At 41.8% G+C, this 23,177-nt stretch overlaps 1 protein-coding gene across 1 annotated transcript in view; it reads right to left on the bottom strand.

The window, feature by feature from the left end:
* Positions 1-23,177, bottom strand: part of NIP7 (nucleolar pre-rRNA processing protein NIP7) — a 64,982-nt gene that overhangs the window by 7,123 nt on the left and 34,682 nt on the right. The window lies entirely within an intron of this gene.

Below are 23,177 nucleotides of genomic sequence, written 5' to 3'. Positions count from 1 at the left end.
TCCAAACTAAAAATAAAATTAAACATCTCAATAAAAAGTATCTTGCCCACCACCTTTCTACCTACTTTCCATTCCCTTCCACTCACCCACCAAAGAAACCATTTAATAAATTTTTTTGTGTATTCTTCCTGAGTTTCTCCATGCAAAATGCAAGTAAATACACATATCTATACTTAGTTTTAAGGGCTTCCCTGGTGGCTCAGACAGTAAAGAATCTGCCTGCAATGTGGGTTCAATCCCTGGATCAAGAAGATCCCTTTAAGAAGGGAATAGCTACAATAGCTACCCACTCCAGTATTCCTGCCTGGGAAAACGCATGGATGGAGGAGGCTGGCAGGCTACAGTCCATGGGGTCACAAAGAGTCAGACACAACTGAGCAACTAACATTTTTATACTTAAGTTTTCTTTACATATAAAAGGTAGTGAACACCACCCTTCTGTATCTTGTCTTTTTTACTTAATGACATCTTAGAAATGTTTAGATAATGATACATAAAGTGCCTCCTCATTTATTTTTACATAGTTTTTACAGTTGCCTAGTTTTCTACAGTTCGGTATTCAGAGTTTGGTGTGAATATATCATAATTTAACTAGTCTCCTGCTGATGGAGATTTGGGTTTCCAGTGTTTTGGAATTGCAAATAATGCTGCAATTAATACAACTCTGATCTTTTATCACTGTGCACATGTATAAGAAGAAATGGGAATTCTAAGGCAAAAGCACATGCAATTGTAATGTTAGCAATTGCACCAATTTATATTCTCACTGGCGATGTACATGAGTGCTGGTTTCCTCACAGTCTCAGAGTGTGTTATCATAACAGTGAGACATTTTTAGGACTTCCCTGGTGGACTCGGTGATAAAGAATCCACCTGCGAATGCAGGAGACACAGGTTCAATTCCTGGTCTGGGAAATTTCCACATGCCGTGGGGCAACTAAGCCCATGCGCCACCTCTATTGAGCCTGCAGCTCTAGAGCCTGGGAGCAGCAAATACTGAAGCCCACGAGCCCTAGCGCTCGTGCTCTGCAACAAGAGAAGCCTGTACACTGCTCACTGCAGCTGAGCGCAGCAACGAAGACCCAGCACAGCCAGCAAAACAGAATGGTGAGACACTCTAAAAATTATATCACACTGTGGTTTTGACCTGCATTTCTCTTCTTATGAGTGAGGTCAAACATCTTTTTTCTATAGTTAAGAGTGAGAGAGGAATTTATCAACCTTTCATCTAGATCCATATCTGACCAAAAAAAAAAAACCCTAATGGCCAAAAATTTCTTTTTTGAGTCAAGACGGTTTGATTTCTATATGCCAAGCACAAGCCTACTTTGGGGATATTCTCTCTGCCCAACTTCACATTTAGATTTATCAGTCTAATCTCTGGTTAAATGTCAACCCCTGGGTGAGGCCTCGGTGAGCCACCACATCCTGAGTGGCTACTCTGTCCAAAACATCATTATGCTTTCTTTCTATAGAGCTCATGGCTACATGATATTTTTCTTTCCTTTTTCCCTCTCAAAATCAACTTTATTGGCATTCTGGAAACTAAGCAAAAAATTACAACAACAGGTGGATGCTTAATCAAGGAAAAAAGAAAACAGATGAATCTCAGTCAGAGAACTCTGTGATGTTTTAACTTGCCCTGTCTCCATCCCCTGCTCTCCAGTTCGGCAGAAAGCTTCGGCCATGGCAGTCCCCTTTCCTAGCACAAGTTCCTAGTCCTGGAGGTAGTAGCAGTGATCTCATTCTTTAAAAATTGTGGCTGTTCATTTCAACCAGTTTGGTGGCTCTCTGAAGGGTCAACTCAAAACCTTTACCCTCATTTTGCTTAATTCAGAATTCCTCCAAGTACGAGGCAGCTATGGGGGGCAGGGGGTGCATCTGATAGATTTAAAGGCAAATGTATTAGCTGTTGCCTCCCAGAACAATAAATAATGGTTGGGCAAACAAAAGACCAACCAAAAATAATATTTAGGTATAAGGCATTTGTTTGAGACCCTGATTTTAATTCTTTTGAGTACCTGGAAATGAAATTGCTGATCATATGGTAATTCTATTTTTAAGTCTTTGAGGAACTGCTATACTATTTTCCATATAGCAGCTATACCATTTTACATTCCTATTCCTATCAATAGTGCACAAGGGATCCAATTTTTCCACATTCTCACCAATACTTAGTATTTTTAAATTCTTCATAGCACTCATCTGAATTGGGGCGATGGGAAAGGAATCTGGCTTTGCTACTGGGCTGCTCAGGCAGCCTCAAACCCTGAGGCTTTATTCTTAAAGCATTTTAACTTCGTGCTAACTTTGAGCAGTGGACGTGAGATCTACCCCGGTTAAGTTCAGGTTAGCTTTGGGACACTGGGATATTTTCTTTCATCCATAATCATTGGATCTGGGCCTATAAATCAAATAGTTAAGAAACAAAACACAAACAAGGTCGTAATTTGTTTCTTCCTGCCCTCTGTTTTTCTTGGCATGGAAAAACTCAAGCCTTTCCTGACTGGGGATGGGTAATGACACTGTGGGGGGAGGGGGTGGGGGGCAGTTGTGATTCATTAAAAGTAGCCTGAGTAACTGGCCTTTTATTTCTTCTCATTCTTTTCCCTTATTGTCCCAACTCATGTAAGGAAACACATGGAATAAAATAATTCTCCTGCTGATAAAGAACTTTCCCTCAGCTCTTTGTTCATTTGCAGCTATATGCTCCCAGAATCAGAATCAAAACCCTGGGGCTCTGGAGGCAACTATGGTAGATGTGATAGGTATTTCTGAATAGAGAAGGAAGGTCAAGAACCCTGGCTTATGGAAGCCACCTTCTTCATTCGCTTTTCTCAACAAAGGTATCTATTACCTTAGGAAATTGTTTGTGTCCCCTGGGATCCTGGCCACATGGCAGGGGTTGGGTGTGGCTGTGGTTAAGTCATAGATCCCTGTCTCTAAAGTGGGTGTTGATGACACTCTCACTTTGCTCTCAGCTGAGTGCCACAGTGCCAACCATTGCTGAGGCCAGGAGAGGGAAAAGGGAGCAGTGAGCAATAGAAAATATTCACTTAATAGTATACGTAGATCGTAATACTAAGAGAAATAATATTATAAGAAATAGCATCATAGTTTCCTCTTTTACACTACATGCTGCCATTTTATTTGAAATATTTTTATAATCTTTTTTTTAAAGAAATGAAGAATGCATTAAAAAAAAATATGTATAGAAAGTAGGCTGGACAGTAACAGACCAAAATCCTAACGACAGCTATCTTAGGGTTGAGGGCTTCGAGTGGATTTTAGTTTTAATCTTTATACTTTTCTGTATCTTTTTCCATTCTTTTCACAGATTGTATATTACTTCTGTAATCAAAAAGAAATTATAGTGTTATTTTCAAAGTTGATTTGTGTGCCCCAACTTCCCGCACCTCTGTGGAACTGGAACAATTTATTTTCAAAGAGGTGGGCTTGGAAGGACCCGAGGAGGATGGGAGAGGTGAGAGACACACATGTGACCACACTCAGGGTCAGAATGAGGTTGTGGAAAAATACCAGTGATGCCACACCCTTAGCACGGTTTTGGTCGAGGCTACTATTTTTACTATATTTTTAACTTGTGTTTTTTTATTTTATTTAAAAAATTTTTACTTTTTGGTCACGTTATGCAGCATGCAGGATCCTAGTTCCCTGACCAGGGATCAGGCCCACACCCCTTGCATTGGAACATGGAGTCCTAACCACTGGACCGCCTGGGAAGGTCCAAGTTACTCCTGAATCACCCCTCCACTGGATTTTCCCCCCACCTGCCTGTGTGAAATAATCCGTTTCTCTCACCTGCTGTTGTAAATCTAGCTTCCTTGCCTCTTATCATTTTTGTGGCCACCCTCTGAGCCTGCTCCCAGCACTCCACTGTCTCTGTGGACAGCTTCTCCTGTGGGGGACCCGGCCAGGAAGGGGAGCGTGAAAGGATGAAATCTATGGGTCCCTAATAACCGAAGTGGATGGTTCATGTTGACTTTTGAGAAGCGGCTCAATAAAAAGGACACCTCCTCCCTACTCAGGCTCTGAATCAGTTGGGGGTCTGGGTGGTCAGGAGATGAATTATCTTCTGATAAGGCTTTATGTTAAGAGATGTGGCTGAGCATGTGTGCCCAGTAAGCTTTCTTGAATCCTAATTAAACAGACTTTCCCACAGTCCCAGAAAACGCTGGACCAGGGTGCCCTCCCTGGGTGAAGGCATGCTGCTTCCCAGCATCTCGACCCTGAGAGCCCGGGAGGAGGATGACACTGGGAGACTCATGTCCAGCTTCTGCTAACACTCCTTCTTCCCTAAGTGCAAGAGAAGGAAGACATGGAGAGGAGCTGGGAGCGTTAATGCTAATTGATGACCCTCTACAGGAAGGAAATATTTGGAGTGGGGGAAAAAGCATTTTCCTTTCCCAAAGTTTTACTATTTCTTGGATTACAGAACATTGGGAAGATACGAAGCAAGCTATAAACCACCCCCTCAGAAAAGTGCACATAAGTGCCCTTGGCTTTGGTATCGATGGTTTCTATCTGCCTTTCCCTTTCTTCTGGTCTCTGTACCCCATCTTCCCAGGAGGAACTGTTCCTGCTATAGTGTATGCAACGCTAGCAAGTGTTGCCAGTCAGATGCTGTTGGGACATGTGATCCAATCTGTTCAATCAGAGAAGTTCATTTCCCTGGCCCTACTGTTTCAGCAAGAGACACTTGATCTAAAGCACCCAATCAGGAAACAGGACTAAAGGCAGGAAGACTGCTTAATATGAATACCGGACTTGGAAAAAGAGTAAAGCTCAGAGCTCTCCACAGCTATTTTGTCTGCATAAATAGCAAGAATCTAAAGAATAGAGCCCAACAAAGCAGAAAGGTGCCCTGGAGATGTGGTTGACCCTTGGATCTAGTCAGAAATGAAATCTATCTAGTCTTGTGGTTACATGAGCCACTAAACTTGCCCATTTCTGGCTCAAGCTAGCGTCAGGTAGGTTGTCATTTCCTTGCAATATATGCGCACACACAGAACTTGGCCTCCACTTTCCAACGGTGCTTAGGCTGTGAAGCCCAAACATCCATCGGACATTCAGAGCCCCTCCATGGTGCCCTTTATAAACTTGAAAATTGATCAAGTATTCTAAAAGATTCAGATAGCTCTGGTTACTTCATTTGGGGCAGCAATACTTGCTTCTTCATGTTGGTGCCATTTCTGCTTGCCAGCAGCCTGGAAGCATAGACTGGAGGGCCTATATAGCTTGAGAGAAGACAAGTAATACGGGTGTGTTGCAGTGCACAAAATGCTAGGAGAAAGTGACTGATTCTCTTTTCCTTTATATGTAATGATTGAGAGCTGGAGGTAGAAAGAAGAGAAAGACAATCCCAACCAAAAAGAAGAGGCTGTGTGGACAAGTTAACTTGCAAGATGGTGCTAGGATGCAGGGCAGTGTAGAAAAAACCATGGAAAAATAACAGCTAACACTTTATTTAACACTTAAGAGAGATATTAGGCACTTCACATGCACTGTAACAATTCTGGGTGGTAGGTACTATTGTTATTTCTACTCTGCACGCACTGAAACTGAGATGAGAGGGGTTAGGCACTTGTGAAGGGTTCCACAACCCCTGGAGCCAGGACTCTACATCATGGTCATGTGAACCCTACCCTTCCTAATGATCATGTCCTCCTCTCAAGTTAAACACCTGAATTAGAACCCTAGCTTCTGTCTCTGGCTTGTTGAGTGATGGTGGGCAAATCAGCCTCTCTGAGCATGTTGCCTCACCTGGAAAACTCATATTATACCAGATAGATAACCATTTCCTTAAAGCTCTTTTGGGACTTCCCTGGTGGTCCAACGGGGGGCGTGGGTTCGCTCCCTGGGCAGGGAACTAAGATCCCACATGCCACCGAGGGCAGCCAAAAAGTGAAAACAAACAAAAAGCCTCTTTCAACTCAAAATTTCAGGCAAACAAAAACAAAAACTTTTAAAACATAACTCCCCAATCTAGGATTTATATTCTTGGCCTGAGCTTTGCCCCTCAAGATCATATAGATTGGTTTTTCCCATGGATTTAGGATCAAAGGGCTCCTTCGGGTTATGTGTTCCTTTGAAATGGATTCAAAGGCATGTGTTTTCAAAGTGCAGGGGAAACTGGAAAGCCTTCATCCTTGTTGAGTGAATCACCATCCCAGAGCACAGGTGACAAGTCCTGACCCATCCCTACACTGTCTGATAAACCCACAGGTCACAGGTCTAAAGTCAACCCCACTTTTCCTTCTTCCTGGCTCCTTTGTGGGCTTTCTGATAAGGTGCCCTAAGTCAGCTGTGACAGTGTTTTCTCTCTCTGCAAACAACAGTCCCCAGGGCGTGCACTCTGCCTGCAAGCTCCCCAGCTGCTTCCAGCTCTCGCTCTGCCCAGAGCCCTTTAATTGCTGCATTCCAACAAATTAGCCATGTGACAGAAGATTATTTTTAACTTCAATAGAGCAGCTCCCTCTCTTTTAATATATCATGCTTGGCCCACATTCCCTCGGTGAAAAGGGCACCATCGGCTACTTCTGAGAACTTTTAATTACTTCAATTGTTTGCAAAATCCTTAGAAGCTTAAAAAAAAAAAGTTCCTTCTCCTTTTTCAGTTTTCCCATTTGCTATTTAATGAAAGCTGAGGTTGACTCCAACATGGGGATTTATCAGCTTTAAGGAGTCTCCCCAAAGCCACTCTATCTGCTGCCATCCTCTGCAGGACAATTTTCTGAAGTCCAAACCCATTGGGGGTTGAAAGGAAGGCAAGCTCCAGAACAACAGAGGCTCATTCCTCAGCCCCACGTGGAACCCCAGAAGGTGGCAGGATGGGGGTGGCTGGCGGCCTTAGGAAGATTGAGTGCTAAACACCTCCTAGGTCTTGGGACCCTCCAAGAGGCTCCTGATGATTGAGCTTGACACTATGCTGAGCCTTTCACCTTTAAGTAAACCACACAGAACAATGAGCATCTCAGGGACCACCATGTGGACCAAAGACCATTTAATTTTTCTGAATTTCCTAAACTCCAGATATTTCTTGGCTCAGGTGGCCAAGTTGGCAGTGTGGCCAAAAAAGAGCAACATTGTGTCACCCACCATCACCTTGGAAGGTAGAGATAGAGTTGCATTTAAGTTCAAGTCTCCCCAAAACTGAGAAATGTACATTTTCTTATGCCTGAGTTTTATAAAGCAATTCATACAGGTTACAGAGTAATTCATACAGTAAATGTATCATCCAGCCATTTTCTATCTAATCCCATCCCTTCCCCACGGTTTTGCTTTCTACCATTTCTGTCGCCCACAGTCAACCGAGGTTCAATAATATTAAATGGAAAATTCCAGAAATAAGCAACTTACAAGTTTTAAATTGTGCACCATTCTGAGTAGCTTGATGATATCTCATGCCATCCTGCTTCATCCCACCAGGGCTGTGACAAGTATCCACAATATATATGCTAACTCCTTAGTTAGTCACTTAGTATTCTACTAGGTTATCAGACTGTCATCATATCACACTGTTCAGGTAAATCTTATTTTACTTAGTAATGTCCCCAAGGCTCAAGAGTAGTGATGCTGGCAATTTGGATATTCTCTTACTGTGCCTAATTTAGAAATTAAACTTTATCACCCTGAATATTCATTGCAAGGACTGATGCTGAAGCTCCAATACTTTAGATATCTGATGCAAAGAGCCAACTCATTGGAAAAGACCCTAGTGCTGGGAGAGATTGAAGGCAGGAGGAGAAGGGGACGACAGAGGATGAGATGGTTGGATGGCAACAACGACTCAATGGATGAGCAAACTCTGGGAGATAGTGAAGGACAGGGAAGCCTGGCATGCTGCAGCACACGGGGGTCACAAAAAGTCAGACATGACTTAGCAACGGAACAATAAAAGTATGTATGTATAGGGGAAAACACACTATATATGGAGCTTGGTACTCTCCGAGGTTGTAGGCATCCACTGAGGGTCTTAGAACATACACCCCATGTATCAGTCAGTTCAGTTCCGTCACTCAGTCATGTCCGAGTCTTTGCAACCCCATAGACTGTAGCACGCCAGGCCTCCCTGTCCATCACCAACTCCCGGAGTTCACTCAAACTCACGTCCATCGAGTCGGTGATGCCATCCAGCCATCTCATCCTCTGTTGTCCCCTTCTCGGCACCCCAAGTAAAAGAGGGAACTATTTCATATATTTTTTGTATTTGTTTTTATTTTTTATACATTTTTGATGCACTGTGAATTATAAAAAGGCAGATGTGTGTGCGCATGTGTGTGTCTGGGTGAACGGGTGCTGTTATATGTTGGTAAAAAGGAAGGAGTGTTTCAGGCAGTGGGGATAGCATACACGCATGCTGACAGGTGAGAAAAAGCACAGTGCACCTGGGGAAAGGAAAAAAGGCCAGCGTGACTGGAATATGTAGGGAGTAACATGTTACACCCTCAAACTCCAGGTCTTTCCATTTTTTTTTCAAGTTTTTAAAATTGAGGCATATTTTACAAAAATCAAATATCTACATTATAATGTGGGTCAGTGAGTTTTGACAACTGCAAACACTCATGTAAACCACCACCCAAATCAAGATATAATGTTTCCTTCTCTTCAGAAAGGTGCCTAGTATCCCTTTTCCAAAGTCTCTGCCCCCCAAACCTTGGGCGGCCGCTGTTCTGATTTCTGTTACCTAGATTTGTCTCCTTTGTTCTTGGAGTCATGCAGTGCGCACTTGTCTTTCTACACTGTGTTTTTGAAATACATCTGTGTTGTTCCAACAGCTCCCACCTGGGTGATGGTTTCCTGTTGGGTTTGCAGGAGTAAGTGGAAGTCATTAATTCAGGCCTAACCAGAACAATTTCATTAATGATGGATTTTCTTAGGACAGGCTTACATCAAGTGCTACATGGACCACAGTAGCACTGTTTAGATGTGGCAAGCTGCTTCTGATGAAAAAGAAGCTGGCAAAATGTAACTCAAAGCTTGTCCTTGACCTAGCTCTTTTACATTTAGGAGTTTCTCTTCCATTTAAATATACTCACGCATGTACAACATGATGTCTGTATAAGAATATGAATGCCAGTACTATATTTCATGGCTGAGGATTAGAAACAAACTAATGTCCATTAGTAGGGATCTGATTAAATAAATGAGTCCGGAAATGGAACCCTATCCAGTCACGAAAATAAGTGAGAATGTTCCTTATGGAAAGAAATGAGATGATTTCCTAAGGGCAAGAAGTGGAACAGTGTGTTCATTCACTTTATTCAATGAACATTTATGGAGAAACTACAGTATGCCAGGAGCCATTCTACACACTGAGGATCTAACACTATACCATTAAAGTCCCTCTCCTCGTGCTGCATAAATCCTAGTGGCAGGAGTAGAAGGAAAAATAGACAGATGAAAAATATATTTGTAGGGTGTGCTATCATTAATATAAAATAAAAGAATAAAAGTGGGGAAGAGGAACTTAACCGGGGTGGTCCAGTGATTGAGCCTCCATGCTTCCCTGCAGGGGGCGCGAGTTTGATTGCTAGGGTAACTTAAGATCCCGCATGCTGCAAGGCACAGCCAAAAAGTAGGGGAAAAAAGGAAAAAGAAAACATAAACGCATTCTTTTATTTTTTATTTTCAGCCATGCCTCGAGGCTTGCATGATCTTAGTTCCCTGACCAAAGAGTGACCCTGGGCCCGGGCAGTGAGGGCTCTGAGCCCTAACCACTGGACCACCAGGGGATTCCCAATGTGTTTTTTAAAAATAAAAAATCTCTGTCTTGAAGAAGATACTCCAACTGGTAGCACTGGGGAAGAGAACTGGGAAGCTGGGGGACATGGACAGAGGGGCAAATACCACTTTGTGTTCTTCGTACCCTCTGAATTTTAAAATTTTGAGTGTTACCTAACCCAGAACTAATGGATATAATTACAATTTTTTTTTAAGTTAGAAGAAGTACTTGGCAGTATTTCCAAGCACCTGGGCCCTCAGGTTGTGGGAAACGCCCAAATGCTTTTGAATCAGGGCTGGAGGAAAGGGCTAGCTCCAGGCTGTCACTCACTGCTGTCATGAACCGAAGTTATAGCATCACTCCAGGAAGATTAAAGAGCCATCAGGGGGACAGAAGGAAATAAAATCAATCTTGAGTCACTTAGTTTCACGGGTATTTATAAAAGGCTTAGGCAGCTCCTTCCTAAATATGAATTAATGTCAAGAGCAAGTCATCTCAGGAAACGCAAGTTCCTTTCTTTAAACTTTCTGGGACCATCCCATTCTGGAATGAACTGCATAGAGCCAAGTTCTTTCACAGGGAACATCTGTGTGTGGGCAAGTGGAGGGATGGGAGCATAATAAAAGGACCATCTGGAAAAAAAAAAAGAGCAAGGGAGACCGTCTGACACTGAATTTGGACACCTCATCTTTTTTCTCAGCTTCCTTTGAGCTGTCCATATGTTTGGTTGGATGGAAGGTCTATAAGGATTATTGTTTGGCTTTATTCATGTGAAAGTGGCAATCTGAAAGAGGGGCCTGACTGAGCTCTGTTATTATTATTATTATTTTTAATACTGACTTGGCTGTGCCAGGCCTTAGTTACAGCATAGGATCAAGTTCCCTGAAAAAGTGAAAGTGAAAGTGAGGTCGCTCAGTCGTGACCGACTCTTTGTGACCTCATGGACTGTAGCCCACCAGGCTCCTCTGTCCATGGGATTCTCCAGGCAAGAATACTGGAGTGGGTTGCCATTTCCTTCTCCAGGGGATCTTCCCACCCCAGGGATTGAACCCAGGTCTCCTACATTGCAGGCAGACGCTTTAACCTCTGAGCCACCAGGGAAGCCACCCAGGCCCCCTGCATTGGGAGTGTGGAGTCTTAGCCACTGGACCATCAGGGAAGTCCCTGAAATCTGTACTCTTTGTAAATGCCTGTATTCCAGAAGCTTCCCAGAATTATTGGATGATGGCTCTGTGACTACAGTCTCTGTGTGGCCTCCAGTCAACCAAAATGGGAAAAAAAGTTTGGCTTTGAATAACAGGTCTATAATTATCTTAGCTCACAATAAATTATTATCCTATCATTATAAATTATTCTATCATTATTTTTCTTATATTTTTATTAACTTTTAATTAGTAGTTAACATAGGAATCTAATTTTGAAAAAAGTAGATTGTTGGAGATAAAATTTTGGTTCTCTTTAATCTTTAATGCTAATTTAATTGGTCTGGAGTGTGGCTTGCAATTATTATTATTTTTTTAATTTTATTTTTATTTTACTTTACAAGGCTTGCAATTATTAACAGTTACTTTCTTACAATGATTCTAATACTCAGCAAAGTATGAGAACCACTTGTCTAACTGATAAAGGACTCCAATATTTTTGAAAACTCAATACCTAGATGTTATGGAAAAAAAATATATACATTTAACATAATAAGTGGTTTTCTTTCTCTAAGTGAAAGGTGAAATTTCCCTTTCAATATGGACTGCATTTTAGCAAAAGCACTTCCATAAACTTTTGGGTTTTGTAAATAAAAAGCCAATTTGCGGGACCTCCCTGGTGGCTCAGTGGCTAAAACTCTGCACTCCCAGTGCAGGAGGCCTGGGTTTCGATCCCTGGTTGGGGAACTAGGTCCCATGTACTGCAACTAAAGACCCAGAGTGGTCAAAGAAACAAACAAATATTAAAAAATAAAAAAGCAAATTTGCAATCCTGGAATGAAACCTGAGGACAATGAGACTCTAAACTTGTATCAAAGTTGTCACTGTTGGGGAATGTTGCACCTCTGTAGATCATCAACACGAGGCTTGAGACTGGGGACTGAGGAAGAACCAATGAAGAAGTTTCCCGGCTAGAGACAGAGAAGGTTGTCCAGACCCTTCTGGAAGGTGAGGCTGAGACACTTGAGGATTGTGCTGTCCAGAACAGTAGCCACCATCTGCATGCCGTTATTTGTCTTTGAATATAAGTGAATTAAAAACTAAATCAGATTAAAAATTCAGTTTCTCAGTCATAGTAGCCACATTTCAAGTGTTCAGTAGCCACGTGTAGCTAGTGGCTACCATACTGGATGCAAACACAGAACATCCCCATCGTCAAAGATAGCTCTTTGGGACAGCACTACTGCAGAAATCATTTTACATGGTCGTATCCAGTTGGTAGTTTAAAATTCCCTTTCCTGAAATCTAACTACGTGCTCTTATTACCAAGCTTTCGACACAGTTTTAAAATGATAATAACAGATAACATTTATTGAACACTTAACATAACCGTCAGTTCTCTTGGTTGCAGACAGCAGGTTTCTCTCTTGCTAATTTAAACATGAAGGGACTTATTAAAGGGTATGGCTTTAGCTCACAGAATCAGTAAGAAGGTCAAGAAACAGACTCTAGGCTAAACATCCAGGAACCACTCCCCAAATGATACTGTGGAACTCGTGCCAAGCAAGCCACAGCCTCTGTCACTGTCCGGAAAATTCAGAACTGCTAAGCTGCCACCACAGCTGCTGTTAGAATCATGAAGGCCTTGGCCATGAACGGCCTCAGCAAAATGGATGCTTCACACCTGCCTCTTCCTCCACATAGCTCCTAGTTCTAAAGACTCACACAAATGGAATCCAAGTCATAAACAGAACTGGAGCTGCAAGGGAGTTTGTGACATGTTATGCAGGTTAATCCCGCCAGCCTTCTGAAGTTCAGAAAGTGAGCTAAGACAGGGCTGGAATGGGTTTGGAGCAAACCCGTCAGTCTAAAGTAACTGCCATGATCTGCTGTATGCCAAATCCTGTGAACATGCCTGATGGCACTGCTTTCTTATAGGAATTCAGGAAGGCCCTGTAATCAACCCCCTTTGACAGAGGAGGATACTACAGGAAATGGTGGGGCACACAGACAGTCTTAGCTGTGCTTTGCAAAGTTAGAAGAGGGCCCTCTGCCCACTCTGGGAGAGAAGGAAAGTGGAACGAGGAGGGGACAGCTGCCTGGAGAAGCAGGGATGGAAGATGACCACACAGGAGAAAAAAAGCAGCAGTTCCAAGGTGACAAAGGACAGCCAGAATGAATTTGAGAACTCACGAGTGCTGCTGCTGTACAAATTCGTGCCAGATTCCAGAGTCCCTGCCCTCTCCACAAGCCCACGCCACCCCCAGTGGGAAGAACCATAACTTAACGCACGATCAAGACACAAGGACACATGTCTGTCTACATCCCAACAATCCCAGTTGCATCTGTTGCACAGGACAGGAGTACAAAAGTAAAGAACTCAAGCAGGGAAGGTTTCCAGAAGGAGGTGAGTTTTTAGTGGGTTTGAGAGGAGATGTGTTAGCTTATGCACAGCTGTCAGAAGGCAGAGGGTTTCAGATGAAAGAGCCCATCCATCCTCATGCCAAGGCTGAAAGGGGGCAGCCACTGTAGCATATCAAAGCAGTGCCCTTGACTGAGGATGAAGGAGGTGAGTCAGTGTTTGGGAGAAAACAATAATACATAAGCAGGGTTGGGAAGGGAGTTGATTTGCAGGATAAAATCATGTGAAACCCTTCCTATGATAATAATTAAATCCAAATATTAGTAAAGTATGTATTGAAACTGGATTCGAAGCAGAACGAAAACGAGTGGGTCCTAGACATTTTCTAACAAACACTCCTGGGTTGATTCTCCTTATCTGCCTGTCCTGAGGACTATTCCAGTCTTCGCTTTCCTTCTCTGCGATGCAGCTCAAGTTTTGGTGAGCAGAGGTTGGGGTCCCTTTGGCACATCATTCTTTCCTGGAGACGTTCTAGTAGGATCAAAAGATAACTACATCAGGGAAAGGAATACAGCTCAAGGAAATGGGACTCTTGGAGTTGGGCAACTCAGAAAAATTTAAGAAAGGGGTGTCAACACCCCAGACATTTGGTGGCATGTATGATTCTCACTGTGCTTAAGCTTTACCAAACAATACATTTTAATAAGTGTTTCCACCTGCCAAGTTCAATCTTAAGCCATTTAACAATATATTAAATCATTTAACCCTCACAGCAATTACCAACACTAAGCTATCCTCATTTTACAAAAGAGAAAAATGAGGCTTAGAGGGTCCCACAGCTAAGAACTGGACTCCACAGCCCATGGATTTAACTATCTTGCTATGCTGCCTTGATCTCTTCTTGCTTATTGTGTTTTCTTATTATTTTTCACATGTTATGTTCATATACTTGTCAGCTCCAAAAACTAGAAGTTTCTTAAAGTGTAATGATCAAGTCTAATAATTCATCCTTTGATACCCTTACCCTCAGCACTTGCCCGAGACAAGCACACAGTGAGTACTTAATATACATAAGCGAGACAGAGCTTTGTGACAAAGTGATCATTCACCTTATACTCATCAATTCCTGCAGACATTCACAGCTTCCAGAGAAAAAGTAGGAGGAGTGAATCCTCACTCATAGAGGACCCCAGTCAAGGCTTTTGGATCCTGACAGTCAAAGGCTTAAATCCTGACTCAGACACTTTAGTGGTATAATCTCAGGCAAATGTTAACAGGAAAAATAAATTTAAATTACAATTTATAGGCACTTCCCTGGTGGTCCAGTGGCTAAGACTCTACGCTCCCAAGGCAGGGAGACTGGGTTCACACCCTGGTCGGGAAACTAGATCTCACATGTTATTGCGATGAGTTTACATGCCACGATGAAGATCAAAGATCCCGCATGCTGCAACTAAGATCTGGCACAGCCAAAAAACTAAATAAAACTAATTTAGAAGATTAATATAAAGTATTATTCTTAAAAAAAGAAGGCACTGCTGTTGGGGCATGAAAAATAGCCAGGAAAGTTTATGATTCTGGATTTAAATACATATATTAAGTATGTGTTTTATAAAAGTGGTAGGTGGCTGTGTTTCCAGAAGAGCTCAGTGTCTTGCTAGGGGGCCTACCGACTCTCCCAGGCCCCTCCTATTGAGAAAGACCCAGCAGCAAGAACAGGGACTCATGGTTAAATGTTAACTTGTGTTTATTTCTCTACAACTGCCTGCTGTTTAATTTGGCCAACCCAGTGAAGATTCTTTCGTAAGCCTGTGTGTAATTTCTAAACACCAGACCTACGACCTTTACACACATGCTAAACATTTATAGAGTGGGAGAGTTCTCCTTTTTTCTCCATCAGTGGAGTGAGTAAATACCAACATCCTCCCCTCCCACCCCCTCCCAAAAAGTATTCTTTGATCTGCACTACAGATAAACCAGTAATAATTCATCCTGATCAGCTAAAAGCTATAAAGCAGATTCTTTGATAAGCCAATTAATTACAGAGGGCACTGGGGCTTGTTTCTTCCTGATGCCGATTTAGATTCTTAAAGTCAAAGAGTTTTAGAGCTGGAAAGAGATCTTTTAAGATTAGCTTGTCAAACTGTCTGATGTTAACAGAATGTTAAAATCTGTTAAAACGAGACGAGAAAACTGAGTTTCACAGAGCGGGAAAAAGGCAGCGTAGACTCACGCACAGATGTTAAGGAAGAAAGAGCCCTATAGAAATTATTTGTCACAAATTTCTACGGAATTTTAAGCTTTCTGTGATATTGCTTTTTGTTTCCTTTGTAATCTGGTAATTCAAGTATAGTGTTTGGGCCTGGAATTGGAAATCTGTGGACACTGATCCTGTTTTACGCTGACATCAGAAATATGTGAGAATCACTGCTGCCCCCTGCTGGAAGTTTAAAATCTCATAGGTTTTTCCAGGTTATAGGGAATTTTTTTTTAATCAAAAAACTTATAAAAGTAATGTTTCTTTAGGTTAAGAACTTTAAGCAGCATGAAAGGATGCGGGGAAGGGACAGTTAGAGAGTTTGGGATGGACATGTACACACATTTAAAGTGGATAACCAACAAGGAGCTACCGAATAGCACATGGAACTCTGCTCAGTGGTACGTGGCGGCGGATGGGAGGGGAGTCAGGGGGAGGCTGGACACATGTCTGCATGGTGAGGTCCCTTAGCTGTTCACCTGAAACTATCACCGCATTGTTAATCAGCTGAACCCCAATACAAAATAAAAAGTTCAATAAAAAGCATGAAAGGGTATAAAGAGAAATTAGAAATCTGCTTCCCTTCAGTCATACTTCCCAATAATAACCGCCATTAACAATTTTGGGGGAACATCCTTCTACATTTTTTGTATATGTATATATATGCACATGTGTATATATATATTACACACAAATAGGGCACTGTTGCACTGTTTTGCAACACCTTTTTCTTTTTTCTTTAATTTACTGATTTTTGAATAATACATTCAAACTAATCTAATGTTATTTCAATTATACCTCAATTTTTTAAAAAAAGAACTGTCTTGAACACCTTTCCAAAGCAGTATATATATATTGACAAACCTTGTTCCTACAATATTTATTTCACTGCTTGGGTGTATCATAAATTATTCATTCAATACTTATTTGATGGAATAAAACATAAATCTCTATAAAAGTAAGGATTTTATTATTTTCTTGTTAGTGCTGTCTCTTATAATGAGAATAAGGCTCAATAAAAGTTGTTTAATGAATGATCTGACATTTTTCTAGTTTCAATTATTCTTCTGTTTCAAAAATGCTGCCCTGAATAGTTTGTGTGTGTATTTTGGGGCACAGGATAAAATCTAGGAAGATGTACAGGTTCAAAGGCAAACAAATTTTAAGTTTTGATTGATGGTACTTTTAATGATCCAGGAGTTTAATAATTCTATCATTCCCATCACTGACTGAGCATCAAAATTCAGATTCTTCCAGAGAATTTAATTTAAAATAACTCCTTTCTGCACATACCTTTTCTGTTCTAATTCAGTTGTGTGTGTGTGTGTGTGTATGTGGAGGGAATATATATATTGAATAGCCCCTCCACAACACCGTGATTCCAATGCATACTCAGGACCAGAAACACCTTACCCACTTCTTGCTACACTGCAGCACATGGAAATGAGCTCTCCTGTATCCTGATTGTAACATGGTTACTCATTTGTTATGCACCTGATGCTTATCGAGTGCCTACTATATGTAGGACCCTGAGTTCCCTCTCCCAGAGGCAAGACTGTACAGGGGGTGTGGTATGGATTTCGCCACTCCCATGGGTGGCGGTGCTGGGTTAAGTGGGTGAGTCTGTTGGCTGTACTTGTGTTGGCCGGTGGTTGGGGTTTGGGGAGGGAGCAGCATGTGGGTGAAACTCAGGAATCCTGCAGCACTACAGTGGCAAGAATTTTTAAGATGACCTTGATGTCTGTGTGTCTGACAAACACAGAGCCAGTCCAATTCTAGGTCCTCTGAGGCGACTGCTACTGGGGTTCGCTACAAGTGATGTGTGGAGTGGGGCACAGTCCTTTTCCTCTGGGCCCTTCTAAGGTAGATAAAATAGCATGCAGATGAGACACACATGGGAAATGCACCATGGACAGCCAACAGATCAGGGTCATAAAAAAAGGATGACAGATTCCACGTCATTCGTGACCCACCCAAATGTCACATCCTTTGGCAGTTCCTGCCACAAGCAGGTTTGTTTCCACATACTTCATAGCACTGGAAATATAACAATGGAAAGAAAAAAAAGTATATTGCTACTACTGCCACTTGAGGTTTATTATGTCAAAACTTCTAGTTGCTTTACTGGGCGACCCCATCATATTCCCCCACAATAGTGCAGGAAACTCAGGGAAGTTAAATGGCTAGAGAAAAGCCACACAATTTGTTTAATGGAGTGGTCTTCATAATTTTTCTGCTTATAAATGCCATCACATGGCTTCCCTGGTGGCTCAGCAGTAAAGAATCTGCCTGCCAATGCAGGAGACTTCGGTTCGATCCCTGAGTCGGGAAGGTCCCTTGGAGAAGGAAATGACAAACCAATCCAGTACTCTTGCCTGGGAAATCCCACAGACAGAGCAGTCTGGCTAGCTACAGTCCATGGGGTCACAAAAGAGTCAGACACAACCTAGTGACTAAACAACAACAAACGCCATCAAATAATTTTGGAAAATGGTGTGTCCCTAGAAAAGACATACGTCTATGGGCGTGTAACTTAAAACAAAGGAGGCACTACAAAGAGTGGGAAAAAACCTTTTTAAAAAATAGCGCTAGGATCCCCGGATACCTAATGGAAAAAAATGAAATTGGACCTTTCTTCATTTCATATACAAACATAAAATCCAGGTGGATAAAGACTTAAATGTGAAAGGCAAAAATTACAGTTTTATAGAAGATTATATTATATATATATATATCTTTATGACTTATAAATGAAAGGATTTCTTTAACAAGCCTTGTCAGCTCTCATGATACAAGAATGATAAATTAAATTATACTTAATAAGTAAATTAAGATACCCAGTGGTTCTTAAGTATACTCTCTAAAGAGTATAATAATAGATAAAGCACAGAGTGAGAGAAGATATTTACAATAGGTAACCATATACTCAACAGACTGTTGCATTATTAAGCTTAGGCAGCATGGTTAAATGGATTTACTGGAAAACAGGCATTCTTTGAATGTATATTTCATAAGAAAAAAAGAAAAGAAACTGCTGCCTAAGAATATGTATCCCCGTGTCAATTTTAAAGTTGATATCTGGGAAGGAGGCTCAAGAGGTGGGGATATATTTATACTTAGAGCTGATTCACGTTGTTGTACAGCAGAAAGGAATGTAATATTATAAAGCAATTTTACTTCAATTAAAAATAAATAGACATCTAAAATTTTTTCATCTTATTTACATGTTTTAAACTTGTACAGTAATGCTCATAGCAGCCTTATTTGTAACTCTCAAATTGGAAACAGCCCAAATATCTATGCAAAATGAATAAACAAATTGTGGATTTTTGTACAATGGAAACATTACTCAGCAATAAAAAAGAATAGGGACGAATCTCAAAAACATGGTGATACAAAAGAAGTCCAGCACAGAGCAGCTATTATACTACATGATTCTGTTAATATGAAATTCAAGAACAGACAAAACAAAGGCGTTGAAACCCAAAGAGCAATTGGGGATGGGGATTGGCTTGAAAGGGGCATAAGGGAATTTTCTGAAGTGGTTCTTTATGTGTTAACTAGATACAAAAGATGTAACTTCTGCACATTACAGATCTTAACATTTAAAAATAAAATGATTATATCACTGTCATAAATATATCCAAAGAAATATAAATGAAGTAGTGATCTGATATCTACCATCATCCTCTTAAAAATAAAAAGATATGGGGATATCCCTGGTGGTCCATTGGCTAAGACTTGGCATTACTGATGCGGAGGGCCTGGGTTCGATTTCTGGTCAGGGAACTAGATCCTGCATGCCACAACTAAAGATTCCCTTGGTCTTGTCTGAATCTTTAAGACCTCATGGACTGTAGCCCAGCAGGCTCCTCTGCCCAAGGAGTTTTCCAGGCAATAATACTGGAACAGGTTGCCATTTCTTCCTCCAGGGGATCTTCCCAACTCAGGGATCAAACCCGCATCTCTTACGTCTCTTGTGTTGGTAGGCGGATTCTTTACCACTGGCGCCACCTGGGAGGCCCCAAAGATTCCTTCATGTGGTAACTAAAGACTCCTGCAACTAGAGATCTCATGTGCCACAACAGAGATCCCTCATTCCTCAATTAAGACTTGGCACAGCCATATCAATAAATATTTTTAAAAATTCAAACATATCTGATCTAAGATCTAACTCAAAGATATTCATTATGTATCTTGGGCAAGTCAACCTCCTAGAGACTCAGTTCACTCAACAGTAACACTGGCAAAATGAGACCTCTTTTGCAGGATTTTGGTTAAGATTAAATGAAATGGCAGATCTAAGTCACCTTAGCATAGTGAGTGATAAACAGTAAACATGCAAAAAATTTTTGAGTATTATTTCTATAAATTTGTTGTCACATTATATGTTTCTATCCTTTTTCTCTTATTACATCTTGAGCATAAAATAATCTTTGGGTCCATAATTATTATTTTATGGTGAGGTACAATTTTTATTACCAATAAAAATTCCTTACTATGCACACACAATGACTTAGTTAACAATTTTATTATCTTTTCAGTTCTAATTTTTTTTTTTACATAACAAAGTAATGCTGTGATGAAAATCCCTGTACTTAAATCTTGGTGCTTTCATTCATGATTATTTCCACAGAGTAAATTTGTATGGCTTTTGCTTTTTTCCTTTTTCTTTTTTGGAGCTGCTCTCTGGAAAAGCTGTACTGATTTACTCTCACCAGCACTGGCTGAAACTGCTTATTTCACAGCACCCTCCCTGACACTGGGTATTAGTATTTGTTAAAATTTTACTATTACTATGATAATTTAACTGGAGTGTATCAGGCATTGTTTACAAGCCTTATCTCATTTCCTCTTCACTACAACCCTCTAAAGGGTCCATTTGCTAGTCTGGTATCCTTAGAAGATTGGGAAAACAAGGCTTCCAGGGGTTAAGGTCCTAGCCAAGCCAGTATAGGCATACCTCATTTTATTGTGGGTCACAGATGTTGAGTTTTTTTTTTTTTTAAACAAATTGAAGGTAATTCGTGTGACTCACTTTATTGCAGTGGCCTGGAACGAAACTTGCAATATATCTCTCTGAGGTATGCCTGTAACGTCATCGGGCCAGGATAAGACTATCTGGTCCTTAACGTGCTAACTATGGGGCTTCCCTGGTGGCTCTGCTGGTAAAGAATCTGCCTACAGTGTGGGAGACCTAGGTTCAGTCCCTTCCTTGGGAAGATGTGCTGGAGAAGGGAATGGCTACCCTTCCATGGACTATCTAGTTCATGAAGTTTCAAAGAGGTGACCGCAACTGAGCAGTCAGGCTGACCATGGCTTCTCCCCTGTATCACACTGCCTCCTGCTGGTGCCCACTGAGAGGGCAAGAAGTTCTGAAATGCCCCACATCAGGTCCCTTAGATGAGATTTGGCTACTTGTGGTCAGGAAGACAGTGATGCTGGGACAACCACGTAATAGTGGGACTTTGAAAAATGAGAAAGCTCATCAAGCTTTTCCCTTAGTATTTATGCAATTTATGTGTTACACATTAACTTTAAAAAAATGAGAAGATTTTTGATATAGAAGGAAAGGAAAGGCTTTTCAGGCAGGCAGGCCATGAATGGATAAGTTAATAAAAGTAGCTCACACTTACTGAGTCCTCACTACAAGCCAGACCCCCTTACCAAGGGTGCTGGAAATACTAATTCATTTAATTTTTATACAACCCCCATGCAGTACCTCTGTTATTTGTGCTTGACAGATGAGGAAACAGAGGCACAGAGATGGTTAAGTAACTTGCTCAAGGTTACATGTCTAGCAAATCGAACAGTCAGGATTTGAGGCAGGTAATTTGGCTCCTGGTTAGAAGCAGGTAGGCTGGAGCTTCCCTGGTGGTCCAGTGGTTAAGAATCTGTTCTGCAATGCAGGGGATACCGGTCTGACCCCTGGTCCGGGGAGATCCCACATGCTGTGGGGCTACTGAGCCCATGAGCTGAAACTACGGGAGCCCACGCACCTAGAGCCTGAGCTCCATCACAAGAGAAGCCACCATAATAAGAAGGCTGTGTACCGCAACCAGAAAGTAGCTCCCATTTGTTGCAACTAGAGAAAGCCCACGCAGCAATGAAGACCCAACTCAGCCAAAAATAACTAAATAGAGCAGGCAAGCTGGGATCACAAAGCAGCCACAGTCACCAAAGACCTGACAGAATGAGAGGCCTCTTCCCCTATTCTGGAATGTCCACCGTAAGGAGATTTTGTCCGACCAGGATACCGAACAGTATAAGGTCCAACTCTAATTCATTCAAGGATCCAGCATGTCATGTCACATCCTCAATGATGCAGCCACTTGTCCTCCTGAGTTCTCCTTTAGTGGCCCCAAAACAGATCTCTGCTGATTCTGGGCCAGTGGCATTAGTAGAAAAACGTTTGAAGCTAGACCAGTTACTGGGCCTCCCAGAGAAGGTGCACACACACCCACCAGAACTGGGATTTCTCTGTTTAGTCCCGATGATGTGCGATGAATTCCAAGCGCATCAGAGACACCTATAGGTGGCTCACATCCTATGTCCCCCCTTGCTACCTACACCCACAGCACACCTAGTCCTTTGGAAATGCCCCTTATTCACTAACTCCCCTGCCTGTGGAAGATATGGTAGATGTGGAAGATAATGATACATGCAATGATGAAGGCTCTCCAATCTCCAAGGCCAATGCGGCAAACCCAACACAGAAATGCAAAGAAGTAAGAAAGGCTCAGGAACCCAGTTCGTGTAACCCCAAGCTGGAAGTGGATCTGGAACTGGGGTTGGACAAGAAAAGACTCGGAAAAGGAGAGATGGACCTCTCCAGGCCTATCTACAAGGATAGAAAAGGAGAAAATAACTCAGGGTATGTATCCTGTAAAGTCATAAGATTATGCAGTCAGCGGCTCTGTAGCTAGAAAATCATAACACAAATATTTAAGAAAGGGGAGGCAGTCACAAGAATGTCCCTGTTTGAGTAAATATAGTTTCCTGGTGGACACAGACTTAAATTTCAGTAAAAAAAAAAATACACTGGTGGTACAGTTTTCCAACATGTATCAAAAGCCTTACTCATGTGCCTCCTCGATTCGATCCAACCTCATGTGGCAGGCCCTGGGCTGGGCTCTTGGATGTACGGTAAACAAGAAGACAGAGTGCCAGCCCCCAAATGAGCTGCCTGTGGAGAACGTATTTCAGGAAGGGTGAAGTATGTGGTGCTCCGGACACAGCACAAACGGGATTTAATCTAACCCAGAAAACCAAGAAGGGGTGAAATGTCTTTTAAGTGACACTTGAAGGACAGGAAGGATTTAGTAAGGCTAGAATGGACAAGTGAAGTGAAAGCTGCTCAGTCGTGTCCAACTCTGCGACCTCATGGACTATACACAGTCCACAGAATTCTCCAGGCCAGAATACTGGAGTGGGTAGCCTTTCCCTTCTCCAGGGGATCTTCCCAACGCAGGGATCGAACTCAGGTCTCCCGCATTGCAGGTGGATTCTTCAGTGAGCCACAGGGAAGCCCAAGTGAAGGCTCTGAGCAAACTGAGTAGTAGGTGAAAAGGAAATAATAGAAGTTGTATACACACACACACACACACACACACACACACGAAACACGAGCCCAAAATGAAGTTGGCAAATACGCTACTTCTCTTCAGGCTT

Source organism: Ovis canadensis, chromosome 14 (genome assembly GCF_042477335.2).
Source record: "Ovis canadensis isolate MfBH-ARS-UI-01 breed Bighorn chromosome 14, ARS-UI_OviCan_v2, whole genome shotgun sequence".
Classification (NCBI taxonomy): domain Eukaryota; kingdom Metazoa; phylum Chordata; class Mammalia; order Artiodactyla; family Bovidae; genus Ovis; species Ovis canadensis.
This window is presented reverse-complemented; position numbering and strand designations above follow the sequence as displayed.